The following is a 20,315-nucleotide window of genomic DNA, read 5'->3' as shown; positions in this document are numbered from 1 at the left end:
AAGACATGGAGCGGTGGAGACTTTAATACCATAGTAGACCTAGTCCTAGCCTCAGAGGAACTAACAGCATCGACCATTAAGTATGCAATCCATGAGACAGAACACGGATCTGATTATCAAGCTATTAATACAGTCTTTGACATTTTAACACCTAGCTTAAAACAACTAAATCAACTACTCCTAAAGAACGCACCTTGGAAAGAGATTAACACAAGAATTAAACATGCGCTGGGGATAATTCTGTTAGAGGGCACAGTGCAAGAGAAAACAGATAACCTGATGTTAGTAGTCTTAGAGGCAGTTCAGTCTCTAACCCCTTAAGCTAAGCTATCGCCTTATATAAAATAATAGTGGACATCTAATTTAACACAACTTCATTACATATACATATAATAGAGGAATTAAGCGCAAGCTAAGAGGCGGTCAGGACAAGTTAGCGCAGAGCTTGAGGAGATGGCGAAAGGAGCTGCAAAGCAGTATCATAATGCCATCCGGCAACAGAAGAAGACGCATTAAAATGAATTCTTAGCAGATAATAATAATATCTAGGAAGCAGCAAAATACCTAAAGTCTAGAGATGATACAGCATTTAGCAAGGTTCCACAATTGCTTAAGGATAATGGATCAACCACCGCTAGTCATAGGGAACAAGCCGAGGAGTTATTATTACAGTTCTTCCCTTCCCTGCCGAGCAAGATTAAAGACAAAGGAGTCAAGCCCCAGAGAGCTCCTGTAATAATACCCGACCTCACCTTGGAAAAAGTGGAACGCCAACTATTCGCAGCAAAATCATGGAAGGCGCCTGGAGAGGATAGACTGCCAGTGATCGTTTGGAAGCAAGTATGGCCAGTGGTCAAACATTAGGTCATCAATATCTTCCGCGCGTCTTTGGAAGAGGGAACCTTACCTGACCAGTGGAGGCATGCCAAGATCATACCGTTAAAGAAGCCTAATAAAGAAGACTATACAAGGGCAAAAGCGTGGCGTCCAATCTCGCTGCTTGCCACCCTTGGCAAGGTACTGGAGTCTGTGGTAGCAGAGAGAATCTCACATGCTGTGGAAGTTTATAGGTTGCTCCCGACGAACCACTTTGGAGCTCGCAAGTCCTTTCTAGTGAAGTGGATAATTGCTGTCTTGCTAGCTTCAAAGGTTGCACCGCTTCTCCTTTCCCAGGCCAATGCGTCTGTGATAATCAATTCAATCTTCTCACGGTTGCTCTGTGCAGTTGGGCCTGAAACCCAGGCTGTAAAGTTATCCACAAATGCGATGGTTCCTTTGTTGCTATTAATCCGTCGTTATACTAGATCCGCGTTGAAGAAAAGAAATAAAATCGGAGATAGAGGAGAGCCTTGCGGAAGGCTAGCTTGGGGCAATTTTCTGATCTCTGATAAGGTGCCATTAATTTGAATTGTAGCCGTCCGGTTTAAGCAGAAAGCTTTTACCCATTGAAGTAATTTCTCAGGGATACCGCGAGCTTTCATTCTTTAAAGTAACCTTTTTTTATATACTCTGTTATAGGCTCCTTTAACATCAAAACTAATGAGGCTTATAACCAGATAACGCCTCCAAGATATATAAATCTGCTCTTGTAAAAGTAGTAGAGCCTGTTCTGCCAATCGTTACTATAAGAATAACTCTGCACCTTTCACAATCAAAGGACAAGTAGTCTGCCCAAAAGGCTGCGTTAAGGTTCTTGGAGTGATCATAGATGCTGAACTTAAGTATAAAAAACATATTACAATGGCAGCTTCCAAAGGACTAGTAGTAGCAATAGAACTAAAAAGATTAAGAGGCCTAACCCCAGTAATAGCAAGACAGCTATTCACAGCCACAGTGGCCCCGGTGGTAGACTATGCTTTGAATATCTGGATATACAGGTTTATATACAAGCTGCTAAGACTTATTAACAGGGTATAAAAAGCAAGAGCACAGGTAATTATTAGGACATTTAGCACTATAGCAACAAGTATAGCTAAAGCTAAAGCCTATATTACTCTAGCTCAGCAATAGTTTTAAAAAAGGGCAATTAAGATATGGGTAGATATGCATAACTTGCCTAACACTAACCCACTTTAAAAGTTAACCTCTCACATCTAAAAATTCAAAACTTCCTTTTAATCACCCCTTTACCAGGTAACAACAGCACTTATAAACATCCCAATAAAGCAACTAAAAACCATCCACCCACTTACTCTAGCGCCCTGGGAGGAATAAGTAAAGGCTATTACTAATAAGAGAGTAGAGAAAGAGGTTAATATCGGCTGGGCTGTACGTGTTGCGGTGAGCAGCTCTGCCCAAAATAGCGTAGTGGGCGTTAGAGGAGCGGTTAAGATGTTAGCATCAGTACTAGGGGGACTAAAACTGGAGACTTTCTCGTTTACTCTAGGCGTAAGAATAGAACAGAACGCTTACAGCGGAGAGCTTGCAGTAATAGCATATGCTTTAATATCACAGCATCGCACTAATCACGAGCAATAAGGGTATGGCACTTGCAGTTAAGAAACTACGTCACCAGTCAAAACAAAAGTATATTTATTACATTTATAATTTAATAAAGGAAATGCAAGAAGATAGTAATATTTTAAAACTCTTATAGCTACCCTGTAGCAGTAGTAATAAACTTTTAAAGACTGTTAAGGCGGAAGCTTAGAAGGTAATACGCTAAAAAGCTATTCCTCAAAAGCAATTCCTTAATATAAAATTAACCACGTTAAGAATTGCATGATTAAAAGTAAGTGTTAATAGAACACTACTAGAAAACATCAGAAAATACTCTAAGTGTATTAATATAACACTGCCAGGAAAATATATAAAACTCTTTTATAATTAATAATTATAAAAGAAGGCGAGTATATTAGCTTAATTAAAAACAGGTATATTAAAACTAAATTTATACCTTTACCACATTAACGCAGTACTATTAGATATATATAACTATAGGCAAGTAAAAAAGACTGTTAAGCACTTTCTATTTTAGTACTAAAAATAAATAAATTACTACACAGGGATATTTAAATATACTTATATGCAAATAAGAAATATTTTTTTTTACCTTAAAAGAAAATCACATTTTAATAACTAAAAATAAACACTAAACTTAAGAGCTGTTTAAGCGATAATCTAGTTTACATTAGCTACAGGCCGCCTAGATATAAGCTAGCTAGGGAAATAAGTTTAAATATATAATCCCTGCCCCATATAACCCCTATCTTTACTTAACTCTAACCTTCACCCCGTGCTATACGCAGCAAACGCCGCTTCAGCCGCCAAAAATAAGATACTAAACACTTAAGAAATAGCCCCTAAGCTAGTTTACTAATAATATTATAATATTACAGAAATCCATAGACAGAGACATAAGAAGCAGTAATACTTAACTGCTAAGCAGACTTAGTCCTGGTTAAGAAAACAATAACTTAATTTAGGCAATTTGTAGAATAAGCATATTATAAGCTCAAGGAAACAAAATCACAGATTAGGCAATATATAACATCAAATAGGCTTAAGGAGTCTAGGACATAATATAAGCAACTTCTATATGTATTAGTAATCAGTGCCCTTTCGGCTCAAGTGCCGCCGGGCGTAATAAATTGTATTGTATTGTATTGTATTGTAACTTTTGGTCAAAATATTTTATAAGACTTGTAGATACTTACCCCCGTATCTCTTAGATTATATGGATAAATATATCCACTTTTAGCTACATATGAATCAGCAAGTATATGAGAGTATCCTAAAGTCCTTTTGATAAATAGTCAATCTGAACGTTGAAATTCCTGAGTTCGTATCCAAACAAACTTGCTTAATGTCTAAGCCCTGATCATCGATGGAATGCCCTGTTGCCACCAGGAGAACGTTCTGCCGCGCAATGATTTCGGCTCTAGTAGCCGACTGTATTTGACAGGAACTGCCTATCTTTTCTAGGGAATCCCAGCAAGTTTGCGGAAGTCCTGGAGTAAGTCTATTGGCGTCTCTAGCCCTGTAATTGAATATATTATATGAGGAATTTGGCGGGCAAAGTCCTCCATTTTCCTTAGCAGCCATTCTGCCATAGCAGCCACTCCTGCCATAGCAGCCATTCCTAATCGGTAATTGCCTTCACCTCATTGAACTTGACGAGGAGACGTTGATGAGCTGCCCATGTCCCCAATCGGATACATACTGCTGCAGCGATTGAGTGCCAAAAACATCTTAACCATAGAATTGCCTATTTAGGAATAGTCATCAAGTAAGGACTTTTTGTGGCGAACCAAGCAAAGCAAAGGCTTCAGTCAGTCAACCAAGTCAAGTAAGGAAGCCATATTTTGGCTTACTTTATTAATGGGCACACTGTTCGAGTCGCGTCGATAAATCTTAGCTCTCATGTAGCTTTACTTTTTCCCACGTAATACCTCGCAGCTTAGCTAAGATACAACTACACCGTCAATCTAATGGGAATATATAACAAAATCCAAAGAAGAAACTACCCCTCTTTCCCTTCTTGCTAGTTTTTGACTATAAATTTGTGCTTAAACTCCGTTATTCACCCCGCTCAGTAACTATTAGTAGCTGCAGCTGTATTGCTGAATCTTTGCTGCTGCCTATTGAGCCTTTAATAGTGCATAAAAAGAACAGAGAAATTAAGAACCGCGCTTTCTTCCTTAGGATCTGCCTAAGACACACTAGCTTAGCTATCCTTATTACAGCCTAAGCCTCTCGGATCTATGGAATTTTCAGGGAGCTTTAGCAGAATCTCATCACCCATCCATCCAGAAACTTGTATATGGTTGCCATCTTTTGCTATGATAGAGGATACTATCATAGAGGATACCACCGTACCTACCGTTCCCTCAAGCTCCTCCTCAAGCTCCTCTTTTCCCTTGCCATCCGGTAACTTTGATAGTCTGTCAATATATTCAGGAAGCTTCTTCATTGCATGTTGCTGTGTCTTGATCAGTTCACGAAGGTTTTCCCCTGGCTGTTTTCCCTCTTCGTTATCGTCATTGTTGCTAGCCACTGGACCAATAATGTTCTCCATAGTCGTTTTGATAGCATTTTCTATCATATTTATCGATATTTCATATTGTTCAAAGTACGTTCGGACATATTTCTAGAGATCATGTAAATACTGTATCACAGGATGTTATTCTTTATTCATATTCATGCATGAGCTAAAATAATTTAATGCTCCTATCTTGAACCTTCAATTTTGTTTTATGACTGCGAAATGTTTACATTTTCTCCATAGCTTACACAATTGTCAGAGTGCCTTCTAGCAGAACATGTACATGCTACCTTTACTAATTCTTCTACAATGCATATAGCCTTATTAATAACAGATAGCAGCAAATGGAGTTCTTCCACATGAATAGCGTGAATACAGTGTGTTCTTCCAATGATGTTATTTAAAGCCTTGCTACAGTTAAGAGCTCTTCTGAAGGTCGCTGATCTTCTCTCACAAAAGCGGCGCGGCTGGTATCTGCTGCGATCCAATTCTCTTTCCATTTCCAACAAATCATTGCTATAATTTGAGCTGCTGTGATGAGACGATGTCTCTGGTACTTGAGAATCGTTTTCAGAAGTAATGAAGTCGCGTAAACTGCCTGTTGTATCGCTTCCGTCTATACTACTCAAATCACTAACAGAGCCCGACCACTCACTATCTATGTCACTGTTAGTAGCCGTCCATATTGGAGAGACAGCATGTTACCTGATTCCTCTGTTGCGTCAGATCCATGGCTAAGTAGCTCTTGCTCTAAATTATTCATACTAATGTGGAACAGTTTAGTTACCTCGAAAATATATTTTACCGTAGCACATTCTGTACTTTATATATCCGTGTTAGCACAGACAGTCTAGTTGAGATTGAGCGTTTACTCTAAATTAGCCAATTTTGGCTGAAACTGCTAAAACCTAGAATTGATGATAACACTAGCTTTTAAAACATTTCGGCCAAAAGTAGCAACTCGAAATTATTTTTGTATTACCAAATTGACGTTCAACCTAAACTGGGGTCCAGATCTGAAATATATATACTTATGCGGTGCATATAAGTATGTATAATAAAAGGTACTACATAGAAAGCATAACTTGATTATAATAAATGCATAGGACAATAACAGTAAACAGCACTATGCCTTGGCTTGATCTTGGTAAAAGAGCCTTCGATGAGGATACAAATCTTAATATAAAAGTATCTTTTATATTTTCACTAAATTAAAACATTCTTAATATTAAGAAATTCAAATTTATTAATAATAATTTAACTCTTATAAAATCTGCTCTTGCAGCTAAAAGTCGAGTTTCTTGAAGTTAACACAAGGTGCGAAGAGAAAGCTATAGGACTATTATTAACCGTCCTATGCCTAGAGCATGAATTCATCTAATATACAATATTCATTTATTAAATATATATAAAAGAATATTTATTTATACTTTTTTTACTTATTCTAAGAAAAAATAATATATAAAGGCATATATTTATATGTATATGCGTTACTTTATTAAGATTATATTAACTTAAGAGCAACTTACTTTAAGTTTTTACTCTAATTATTTTGAGCTAGAAGACTTAGTTAACAAGCTGTCTAATAAAGTAAATACTTAGGACCTTTATATTATAAAAGCTTTATAATATAAGCGTAATATATTATACCACGAATTAGAGAATAAATATATATTATAAAATAGGATTTACCAGGTGCTAATAAAATACGCTAATATAATAGTAAAAATAAATACTTTATATAAATTTACTTAAAACTATTTAAAAAAGGAGTAAAATAAGTAGCTAGTAAATTATAATATAATATAATACACTTCTTAAGCTAGTGTTATATATAATAAAGCTCTTATTAGCTAAATAATAGTTAAAATATTACTAGCTACTAATAAATATTTCAAGTAAATATAATTTTTTTTAAAAAGAAATATTTTACTTATTATTATTGTTTAATGCTGATTACTTGGTGTAATGTCCTGGTTTATAGTAGGTATTATAGGGCAGTTCCTTTATCTCTGAAAATACTCGCCCATATTCATTGCTTATTATATACTAGGCAATTAAATAAATTAAATGCTGTTTTAGAGATGATTAGGTAATTAACTGTATAAGTAACCCACCACTCTAAGGGATCCTTAACTTCCACACAGCCTGTTAGCCTAAGATATAAGCTCATCAAGCTCCGCCTAATAATTATTCCCTCTGCCGCGTCAGTGTAACATAAAGTTTATCCGATTCTGCCGTTATCTGCTTAATCATAAGTATAGCGCTGCGAGATATAAGTCCATTACCTTTAACTAAGGCTCATTAATGCGGAAAAATATAAGGTTAATCTAACACCTTTATCTTTAATTCCTGTATTAATCCTTATAAATATTACCAGCTTAACACTGTTAGGTATTAGTAAACCCATAGTTTATTAGCTGTTGTCTTTAAGTAAAGCTCCTCAATAAGCTAAGGTTAATATAATTATAATATTTTTAAAAGCATAGCTTTTATCCCCAGTCACTTAAACATTTATATTTATCCCTGCTAACTAACCACAGAATTTTAATATAGTAAATCTTAGGGTTATTTTAACAAGGTTTTATAGCCTATTTTTTAAAAAGCAAATATTAAAACCTAAGCCAGGCCTAGCCAGGCGGCTTAGCATATAAAAAGCCTCTTTTTACTAAATTAAAAATTAATATAAGTTTATTATATAAAATAAGCTATAGCAGCAGCTTTATTCTTAAAAGAAAAGGCTATACTAGTAAAATTAAAATTACAAAGTAAAGCCTTAAAGTTAATTATTAAAAGTAAAGCTAACAGGTAAAACTGTATCTAATTATTCTTATCTAGCTAAATTAGCCTTTTACTATATCATATCTTTTTAAAGCTATACTATATATAAATACTAACTTAAAAGGGCCAGAACTAGCATTTCTAACTCTTTGTTATTCTACCTGCCTTAGCTTAGCCATAACCAATGAATTTCCTTAGTAGCTTATTAACATTATTTAAATTTGGACTCTTAAACTCATATACCTAATCTTAAATCTAACTAATTAAGACATATATATTTAAACTAATGTTATTTGATAGCTGCTCTTGATTATCCGAAGATTTTTTTATATAGGTTAAGTTAATAAGTAAGTATTTATAAATACTTTTTTTTAATTTATAAAATAAAAGTATTTAAAAAAAGAGACTAGAGTAATATAAACTTTAAAAAAAGATAGTATACTTTTTATAAAAATAAGTTAGACATTTATAATAACTATCATGCAGATATTTATATTTTACTGTGTTAAAAAGAGTAAATTTATAAGTTTAAAACTCCTGGCAAAACTTGGCTACTATTAATAAAAGAAATTATAAGGTACTAAAACTATTATTACCAGAGTATTATTAACTTTATATTATAAAAAACTAATTACCCAGTGCTAGTTTAAATAACTATTTTAAATCTTTAAAGTTAAAATAGTATATAAGATTAAAATATAAATAGTATTAATTTTATATTTTATTTAAATAATAATAAATATATTTATATAAATAAATTCTCTAATATATCTTTTTCAAGTGTAAAAAATTAATAACTTGTAATTATTTCAGTAGTATAGTAAATTAATAACTTATATCTATAATTTATATTTATATATAATTTTATTAAATTAAAAAACTATAATATTTTATATATTAAAATTTATTTTAATTAAAAGTATATTATAAGAGTTAAAAAATAGTAGCTATATTTTAAACAATCCAAGTTAATATATCTACCCTCTCCTTTATTAATACATAGTATATAATTTTTTCTTATTATATTACTATAATAGCTGTGCTAATCTTGCTTATTAAACCCGCGCTGCTAGTAATTTAGAAGCTATTTAAGAAAAAACAAGTAAAAATACTTTTTATTATCCTGTATTAAAGCTATAACACTAATAAGTGCGCTAGTGTAATTAAAATTACTAAGGCTTTTATAAAAGTATTATATATATATTAACTATGTCTTATTACATATGTAAAAGTTCCTAGTAAAATTATACTATAGTAATAGGGCTTTTATAAAAAGAGGTAAGGTTAATATAAATATTATAGGTATTAAAATATTACTTAATTATATGTATTAATTATAAGACTGCTTTATAGAGATATTATATTATATTTAAATTAAGTTTAGCTTTACTTTAATATTAGTTAATAAAATAGTTATTATATTATTATATTTTAATATAGCTATTAAAGCTATACTACTTTTTTATAATATAGCTAACTTTAATAATAGTTTTTAATTAATTAGTAAAGTAATTTTTATAACTGTAATTATAAATATTAATACAGTGTTAAATAAACTTTCTTTTTTAATTTATATATATTTATCTGCGCTTTAAAAATTAGTATTTAACATATCTTTTAAATAAAGAATATATAAATAGCTAGTAGTTATTTATATTACTAGCACAGATATAAGGCTTAAATAAGGCACTGTAATCTGCTGTGCAAAAAAGATAAATTTAATATTTATACCTGGATTTATTTGCTTAATAATTTAATAGTTAAGTAGCCCTAATACCCTAGCTGCTTTATTTACTATATTAGAGTAATATACCTCCTAAATATTAGTCTAAGTAACACAGGTAGTATTACTTAAAGTAATAAAATAAAAAAAAGCAAAAAAGTTATTAAAGTAATATATCTTATATTATTAATATTTAATATAAGTGTTTTTAATATATTATATTTATATAATTTAAACTTATTATACTTTTTATTAATAACATTTGTTTTTAGCACTGTATTGCTAGAATATTTTAGCTATTTATTAATAATTGCCTTATATAATATAATATATCCTTAATATATAAGTTATTATATAAAGCAGAACTAGACTATTATAAGTAATACCTAAGGCTAATTCTTATTATATATATTCTAAGGTTTATTTAACATTAATTTTATAAGCCTACATATTTCTAGTAAAAATAAAATATAATTTTATCCAGAAGTAAATAAATAAACTAGCAATAGCCTAAGTCTAATTACTCAGTGCGAACAGCTGTATGCACTGTAATATAGCAAGGTTATGCTTTATATTTACTTACCTTGTCTTAATATACTTGCTTAACTACAAGACATATGCAACTAATTTTTACTAAATATAAATAATCTAAAATATTATCTAACATGAATGGTATACAGATGTAATACGTATGAATCGTGTAAATCTGTACTAAAATAGACATATGCTTTGCTAATTAAGTTGCGACTTGGGATATTATGGGCTTTGATATGTATCTTTTCTATCACTAATATTATCAAACAATGAAAATATAATAAAAACCAATCTCTGTTTATAACATAGATATAAAAAGAGGTCCTTTCTCCTAACTTATTGAAAGATTCAGACTATTAATAGGCACAGTAATAAGCTTTTTCACATCCTTTCTATTTTTAATACATATAGCCTCCTCTCCCTAACCCACAACACAAAAGGTAGCTGAAAATAGAAGACCAAAGAGACGCTATCCAGCTTATTGTGCCATTTGCAAACAGCAATGAAGCGAACAGGTAAACTGATTTAGGATTTCTTGCAGAAGGGCGAGTTTAGAACTGGGGCCCTGGCTGTAAATCAGAGAAAATGGGATATGCAGTGTTTATAGAGCTCAAAGCCAGGGGGCTTTTTAGCGCTAATAAAAGCGAAGTTGACTTTATTTCTTGCACTATTCCAGATACATATCCACTGCAGCCATGCTTTATCCACGTCCGCGGAAAATAGCCTACACTCCACGACATCCCAAATCAAGAACTAGACTCAATTCAGGATATCCAGCTGCATTATAGAGCCACTGAGAAGCATGATGGTGGTATTAAAGATGACAGCTGGTGGGAACATCTCTTGGATATCCATAATTTCATTATACGTCTTCAAGACTGCGAGATACCAAATGGCTGGGAGCTCACGGCCGTCCTTCGGAGCCAGATGCACGATCTATCAGATGTTGTGTACGTTCCTTCGCATCACTTCCGGATTACAAGTAGTAAGACTGTCTATCTTAAACCAAGAGGTCGCTCTCTCTATATGGATGAAGAATGCGTCGCTTTTAGTCTTTGTGAAAGCACCGTATCAAATATCTTAAGAAATTAGTTCAGCAAGCGGTTTTTAGCGAGTGTAGTACAGGTGGATAAGGACCAGTGGGTCTCTATTATTTTCAACAGGCGGCAAGATGTGGTGATAAAGAAAGAGGCTCACCTATACATCTTTAACCCTGATATAGCCGGCCGAACTGAGAGAGCTGTGTGGGTTATCCAAATATAGCGCCAAGTACTCAAGGCTATGGGGTATCCCTTCCATTTCACAGCGTTCTCTATTCCCCTTAGCCACCAGGACAAGAAGTGGACAAGTGGATATATTACACTATTCAGCTTATTGCAGACGCTAAGGGGAGTTGTAGGCGACAAACTTTTCACGACTCCTCAACAAAAGGGAGGAGATAGCGAACTTCAGTTTAGGGACTGGCGAGCTTGTATCAGTAACCCTGCGGATAAGGATAATCCGTGTGTCGCACAAGCTTGGGTGCTCTCGCATCTAACTAGTTGCGCCGCTATGGAGCTAGGAATCAAGAGCCATAAGTGCTTTTCGGCACTAACTCCGCTACGTCGCATTAAGTTTGACCTAGAACAGCTTTCTTCTAATAACTGGCTAACTCTTGATGCCAATAAACAAATAACAATATTTAGCGAGTTCCTGCCTTTAGTCCTACTTTTTACAAAACATACCAAGGTTAGGTGTCTTCAAGATAGTTTAGACCTCGGCCGCACACTTCGGGGACCATTTAGCAGTGGAAGCAGGGTTATTAGCCCTATATACATACGGCCTAGCACTAACGTTCCCCAAGCTAATTGTGATAAGTGCGATCCGCGCTATATATTACCCAGAAAAATTAAAAATAAACGAAAAAGAATGCGGAACTGTTTTGAAGAAGAAGTACTATATACAGCATCATATTTTATAGTAGAAAACTAGCAAAATGATAAAAGAATCAACATATAATTAAATTAAGAAGTACAAATAAACAATAATTTAAACAAGTAGATAGTATACAGCGTATCTAGCGTATAAGCAGCACTCAACAAGTGAAGTTCTGTAACAGTATTATTACTTTTAGTGCTAGAATACAGCGCCTGCCCGCTATAATATAGCTCTCCATCCACAGTAATACAGCGATAATCCACTAAATTACAGCTCCAATTTATAAAGGCACAACGCCTATTTGCTAAATTACAGGCCTTATCCGCTATATTGCAGCGCCTATTTTTTATAAACTTTCGGCGACTTAAAACTAGTGCTACTATTATGCACGTACTAGTTAACTATGCCTAGATGTAACAAGTAGGCGGTGACTTAAACAAGTAGGCGGTGGCTTAAACAAGTAGGTGGTGAAATCTGGGGTTATGTGACCTAGCTATATAATAGTGATAATTACCATGCAATATAACTATATATTTAATTTATACAAATAAGTGCAAAAGAAAGTATATATATATATTTATTTAAGTTAATTATATTATATCATTTCAAATTTTAAGTTTTTAAAAAGACTATTATATTATTATAGTAAAGTAATGTAATGTGTCTTGCTTGTTGGCCAGCTCTTTTTATGCGATTCTTGTTTTTCCAAAGACTTATCCCATACACTTTCTCCACATGATTTTTAAAATAATCCATGTCATTCAAAACTAGGCCTTTAAGCTTGCATTATAGATGGTAGCATGAAAATTTTTCTATAGCTTTTTCAAATTTGAAATGCGTATTATCAACATAAGCTCGCATATTATCAACACAGCGGAATATTTTCATGTAATCTTTATATTATAGCCTCTCATTTCCTATGCAGTAAATACACTAAGCTTTATTCAGCCTAAGCGAGATTTCATTGTCTTTTAAATGAAGCTCTGGGTTATAAGACGGAATCTGTCCTGTATTGTGTTTATCTGGTGGCGATAGCGGCGATGGCGGCGATAGTGGCGATTGCTGTAGTATCTCACGACGAGAAGCGAGAAGGATTATCATGTCAATAGCTTGGACTTTTCTATCCGTTAATGTTATAGGACTTAAATTCTGTGTTAAGTCACAGAGAACAGTTTGGAGCCGCGTCCGTTCTTCTAGGTGGTGTTAAATAACTGGCTCAGCTTTTTACTTAACATTTTCTCCTCTCAGTTAATTTTCCAACTCTTTATTATATAAACGCTCACAGAAAGCAAGTTAATAAGCTTTAATTATATCAGTTTTAAATAACTTTTCTGCTTTATTAAGATCTTTAAAAAGTCAACCATACTTAATTTTATCCTCATCTAGTGCTAATTTAATTATTCTATACTTTTCTTTAATAAATTTCTTTTTCTCCTTAACCTTTTTCTTAAGCTCAGTAATAATCAGGTCCGGCTCTATGTCATTTAACACCTCGTTCAGGATAACCCTTGGAACTTCTTAGTCACATTAAATACCCATATGCGTGAATGCTCGAGTTAGCCCGTCAGCGGACGGGTCCCTTTCAAGGTAAGCATCTTAGACATTAAATCCTATTCAGCTGTTCAAATAGGCATTGGCTAAACATCCAGTCATTGGATTATATCTCATAACCTGATCAACAATGGCATCAGGAGCGGCTCCGAGAATAGCATTAGCAGTGCCACGTCAAAGGGCATATAATATCAATCTATCTTCAAACCCCAAATTTACACCAAGTCTGTTCAAATAAAATAAATATAATAAATACTTCATAAGATCTATCTCTGATTTTTTATAACCTTCAGCAGCATCACGCTTAGATTTTTAAAATAATAATATTTTTAATTTTAATTCTTTTTAATAAACTTTTACAGTGTCCCTGCAAAGTTTTATAAAGAAAAATAGCTTCGCATTTTAATAGCTAGTAACCTTAATTACATCATCTCAAATAACACATGCTAAAATATGAGCTATTAGGCAGAGAATAGGAAAGGGGTTTTCTTAGAATAAAAAAATAATATTATATAAATATTAGTAAATAAACCTTGGAATTATTTAATATAAAAATATACAGTTTTAGTTTATTATTCTCCCTTTTATAATAGTAAAAAAAAACCTCCATTACTAGTATATCTCTTCCACTATTTAAATCCTTTATAATCCATAAATAAATATCTTTATAGTATAATACTTTATATAATCTCTTTAGCAGTTTATTTATATTAATGCTAATAGAGTTTATTTAAGGAGTTATAATTATATTATTAGCAGCCAAATCAGTATTAACAGAATTTGTATTACTAGAGTTTATATTATTCAGGAATACATTCAAATTTCCCACTTTTTTAATGCTATTAACAAGTTTAGCAGGCCAGCAGCCTGTATATGCTTAAAATAATATTATAAGGGGTAAATCAAGCCAATCATCTTCTATTAGGAATATACTTTAGTTATAAGACCAGTAATATACTAATCCACGCAAGAGATTATCCACGCCCATAACTAGCTTAAAACCAGGTTAATTATTATAATTATAGATCAGTTTAAGTTTTATTTTAATATACTTAATATAAAATTAGATTTCATTAGCAGAATAATAATTAAAATATAAAGTATATACTTTTAAAACTTCTAGGCTAACTAATAACTTAATTTCCTCTCCCTTATTTTCTTAAGTATATAACATTTTAAAATCTCTCTAATATTAACTAATAGTTTTCATTTTATTATTATTATCTTCCAGATCTGTATATATTTCACTAATCCAAAAAAGAAATAACATCATTAAACCTTTATTATAATAATCAGATTTAATTACTTTTTCCTAGTAAGGATATTTATTAATTTCACAAAATTTATAAAAGATTAATTTTAAATTTTATTATATATTAATTAATACTTACCTTTAGAATTTCATTATTACATAATATAAATTAACTTGTATTATATTAGTATAATTCTTTGGTAAGAATGTAGTATTATTTAATTCGTTTCGTATTTTATAATATTATAAAGGGGTTTTTTTATTTTTTTGGTGTTCTTGTCGGCGCAAGTGTTTCTAAGTATGTCGAATAATAGTATTTTGTAAAGCATTGCGTATTAAGGAATGCACAGCCGTTGTAAATAACATAAGATTAAATAATAAATATATATTATTAAAAGAGATAGAAAAGAGAAAAACTTTGCGTATTTATATATTTAATATAAGAGAAAAATCCAGTTCTGGCCGCTGGATTCGGTCCGAAAAGAAATCAAATTAGGTAAATAATAAAAGGAAATACTAGTTCTAGCCGCTGAATTCGGTCCGAAAAGAAATCAAATTAAGTAAATAAAACTGAAATACTTAGCATTAATATATAATAATATTATTATTTTTTAAATATTTTAATAATTATTATAAATTTTTTATTATAAATAAAATATTTTAATTTAAGCTTATATAATTTTTTTAAAAAGAAAATTATTAAGTAAGATTTCTTTTTTTTATTTTATTATATTAATACTTTTTTAATTATAAAATTTAAAGTATTTATTTTAATTTTTAATAGCTTATTTAAATTATATATAATAAGTACAGGTTTACTTAAAAAAATATTTTTAAAATTTTAAAATATTTCTTTTATTTTTTTTTTATATATAAGTTTTTTATTTTTAAGTTTTTTTTTTTTTTTTTTTTTTTTTTCCAGGTAAGTAATATTAATAAGTAATTTAATAATTTTATTATAATTTTTAATAAATTTTTAATAATAATTTACTAATTTTAAGAAATTTTATATTTTTTTTTTTATTTTTAATAATTTTTAGTTTTAAATTATAATAAGCTTATTAAAGTTTATTTATACTTATCCTAGTAAAATTAAATATTTAAAAAACTTAACTTCTTATATATAAAAACTATATTTATTTAATTTTATTAATAAGTTAATGTTTTTTAATATTTATAATATTTTATAAATATATTTCTAGTGTTTTTTAAAGGTTTTAAATAATATTAAAATATTATTTAAATATATAATTATAAAATTATTTATAAATATTTTTAAAATATAATTAACTATTTATTAAAATATTACAGGTATATTAATTAATTTAAATAATATTATTAAATATTTAAATAATTTATAATATATTTTAAATATTATTTTTTTTTTTTTTTTTTAAATATAAATTAAATTATATATTTTTTTAAAATTTAAAATAATAAATTATTTTATACTAGTTAAATAATTTTAAATTTTTATAATAAGTAATAATAAGATTTAGTTTTTAATAGTAATTTTATTTAATTATTAATAGTTAATAATTAATTATAATTTTTTATTTTTCTTTAATATAAATATAATAAGGTATTTAGCTTATAAAGTAAATAATTTAATATATTTTTCTTCTAGTTATTTTTATATTTATTTTTTTAAAGTTTTAAGTTTTATTTTATTAAAATTATAAATTAAAAAAAATTTTATTATTTTTTTTATTTATAAAATTAATATAATAATTTTATTATAAGTAAAGCAGTTATATTTCTAATATTAAATTAAATAATTTTTAATTTTTTTTATATTATTTTAATATTTTAAATAAAATTTTATTTAATTTTTTTAATTTTTTTTTTTTTAATAATATTTTATTTAAAGCTTGTAATTTATTTTTTATTTATATAATAACTTTATTAATATATATTTTTTTTAATTTAATTTATTTATAATTATATTATAATAGTATAAATAATTTTTTTAAGTTAAATCTGATTTTTTTATTATTTATTATTATCTAGTTTTATAAGTATATACAAGGTTTATTAATTTATATTTAAAGTATTTTATTATTTCCTAGCATTTATTAATTTTTTTATAGTAATTTTTTTTATTTATTTTAAATATAATTATTATTTCAATTTATAATTTAAATTAAGTTTTATTTTCTTATATTTTAAATATTTAAATAATTTAAAATAAGTTTTAATTTTTTTTTTTTTTTAAAAAAGTTTTATTATTATATTTATATTATATTATTATTTAACTTTACACTTATATTTTAAATTTTTTAATTTATATTTTAAGTATCCTAGGTATTTATATTTAATATTTTTTAAATTATAAATACTATACTTATAATAATATTAAAGGTATAATAATTATAAGATTTTTTATAAAATTTTATTATATTAATTTTTATTTTTTTAATTATTTTAATTTTTTAAAATTTTTTAAAGTAATAGCTTAATTTTCTTTTATTATTTTTATAAATAATATAATTATTATAATAGTAAGCTATTTAATTTAAGTTTATATAAGTGTTTTTATATATAATATTAATTTAAGCTTTTTTTAATTAAGTAAATTATTTAAAAGTAATTTTTCTTTTTTATTTTTTTTAATATAATAGTTTTTTTTTTTATAACCTGGCTTATTATAATAATTATATTTTTTATTAAACTTTTTTTTAAATTTTTTTTTAAAATTTTTATTTTTATAATTAATAAAATTTAAGTTTATTTTTCCTAGTTTATTATTATTATTATTAATAATATATTTATATTTTTTATTATTATTAGCTTATAAGTATATTTTTATATAATTTCCTGTTTTTTTAATTTTTTATTCTTGCTATTATTTATATTATTATTTATTAATTTTAATAAATTTCTTTTATAATATTTTAAATATTTTTAAAGGATTTTTTAATAACAGGGTATTTTTAATTTCAGGTTTTAAGCTAGTATAATATAATATATGCTTAGTTATATTATTATATTTTATTTTAATATTTAAATATATAAATTTAATTATATATTTAAAATATAATTTTTTTTCTTATTTAATATTAAAAAGTATTATTTTAGCCTTTTATTTCTTATTTTCTTTTTTAAATAAGGCTTTTAATTAATTTTTAAATTTAATATATTTTATAAAAAAAATTATAGTTTCTTTTTTTTATATTAATATATTATTATTTTTTAAGTTTTATAAATATAATTTATATTAGTTTTTTATAATTTTAGTAAGTTTTCCCCTTGTTATATAAATCTTAAATTTATTTATATTTATAATAGTTTTAAAATAATTAAAATAATTTTTTATATTTATAAAATAAACTTAAATTTTTTTTAAATTTTTATTAAATAATATAAGTATTTTTAATTTAAATATTTTTCCTGGGTTTTATTATTATAAAGTAATATTAATAATTAAAGTTATAATAGTTATTACTAGTACAGGTACTATTATATTACCCTGTATCCCCTAAAGCTGCTTTTATAAATTTATAATAATTTAAGCTTACTAGGTAATAGTAATTTAAGCTGCTTTTTATTACTGCTGTAAATTACTAATAATTTATTAATTTATAATATATTAGATTTTTATTTATTATACTAGTTTTTTTATATTTACTAGTTAAGTTATAATATTAGCTTTTACTTATAATAATCTTATAAGTTTTTTATTAATATTATTATTTATTTTATAATTAAATATATTTTTTAATATTACTTGTAAATTTAGTAATTATTTAAATAAAAGTTATTAATATATAATAACTTAATTATTAAATTTTTAAATAAAATTAATAATATAAAAAGATTTTTAAAAAATAAATTTAAAATTTAAGTTTATATTAGTAAATAAGTTAAAGAATTTATAAGTAATAATAATAAGTAATAGTAATTAATTACTATTAAAGTTAATAAGACTTAGCAAGTTATATTTTAATTTTATTATAACTAATATATTAATAACTAGCTATTTAAATTATTTTAATAAGTATAAGAAGTTTAAATTTATATATTTAATTAAATATTTATTTTTAATATATTTAATAATTAAGTTTATTAAGTAATATATAATTAAAGGAATAGTTTTACTTTAATTTATTCCTGTTTACCCTGTAAGCCTATTATTATAACTATAAAAGTTAAGTTATAATAATAAATTTTTTTTTTTTTTTTTTATAATTATAATAATAATAATAAAAAAAAAATTATAAAAGAATTTAAAAAAACTTAAAATTTTAAATTAAATAATAATATTATTATTTTTAAATAATTATTAATAATATATATTAATATATTATAATTAAATATAAGTTAAAGCCTGCTTATAAATATTATTATTTTTTATTTATAAGTTTTTTTTTAAATATTTTATATAATAATAATTAAAAATATTTTATATAATAATAATTAAAAATATTTTATATAATAATAATTAAAAATAATTTATATATATATATATATAAATATATAACTTTTTTTATAATAAGTAAATTTAATTATATATAATTTTTTAAAATTTAAAATTTTTAAAATAATTTTTTTAAATAATATAATTAATTAAAATTTATAAATATTATTAAAAAATCCAGGGTTTATTTTATTATAAAACTAATTTTTTAATATTATTAAATTATAAGTTACTAGTAATATATTAAATAAAAATATATAAATATATATTTAAAAAAAATAAATATATTTATATTTTTTATATATTAAAAATTAAAATATAAAAAAATAAATAAATAAATTTATTTTTTTTTAAAAATAAAAAAAAAAATTAAATAAGTAAATATTTTTTTTTTATATATATTTTATATATTTAATATTATTATTATTATTATTATTATTATTATTATTACTTATTTAATAATAATAATATTATTTTTTAACTTTTATAATAATAACTATTTTATTACAACTTAACTTTTTTAAATAAGTATTTATTTAAAATTAATTATTTTTAAATTAATTATTTTATAAAAAGATACTTCTAAGCCTTACAAGGCAGCTTTTATAAAAGTATACCTCTTGTTATAATAAATAGCCCGAGTGTATTTTATAAAGGCGTAGCTATACTTTTATATTAAATAAGTAATAAGATTTATATATTTTATAATATAATAAGATATAGTAGCAAGTTAATATAATTACTTTATTTAAAGTTTTAGCGCTAGGTAATAATATAAATAAAACTAGTAAATATTTAAATATTTATTATTTTATTAAAAACCTAGTAGTAATTAATATACTTAAAAAAATATAATATATTATTTTATAGCGCTTATAACGCTAATATTTTATACTAGCTGGATTTGTTAATAGTAGGCTAGCTTAGTGAAGAGTTTATAATAAACACTCTCTCAGTACTAAGCCTAGACAGATTTATAAACCCTTCTAGGCTGCCTTAACTGCCACCAGTATATAGCTTCCCCCAAGCAAACCAAGCAAACCAAGTAAACCAAGCGGACCAAGCGGACCAAGCGGACCAAGCGGACCAAGCGGACCAAGCGGACCAAGCGGACCAAGCGGACCAAGCGGACCAAGCGGACCAAGCGGACCAAGCG

Source organism: Trichoderma evansii, assembly GCF_050947405.1.
Source record: "Trichoderma evansii strain SZMC 28006 chromosome Unknown GGI43scaffold_43, whole genome shotgun sequence".
Taxonomy (NCBI): Eukaryota; Fungi; Ascomycota; class Sordariomycetes; order Hypocreales; family Hypocreaceae; genus Trichoderma; species Trichoderma evansii.
The sequence above is the reverse complement of the archived record's forward strand: the minus strand, read 5'-3'. Positions refer to the sequence as shown.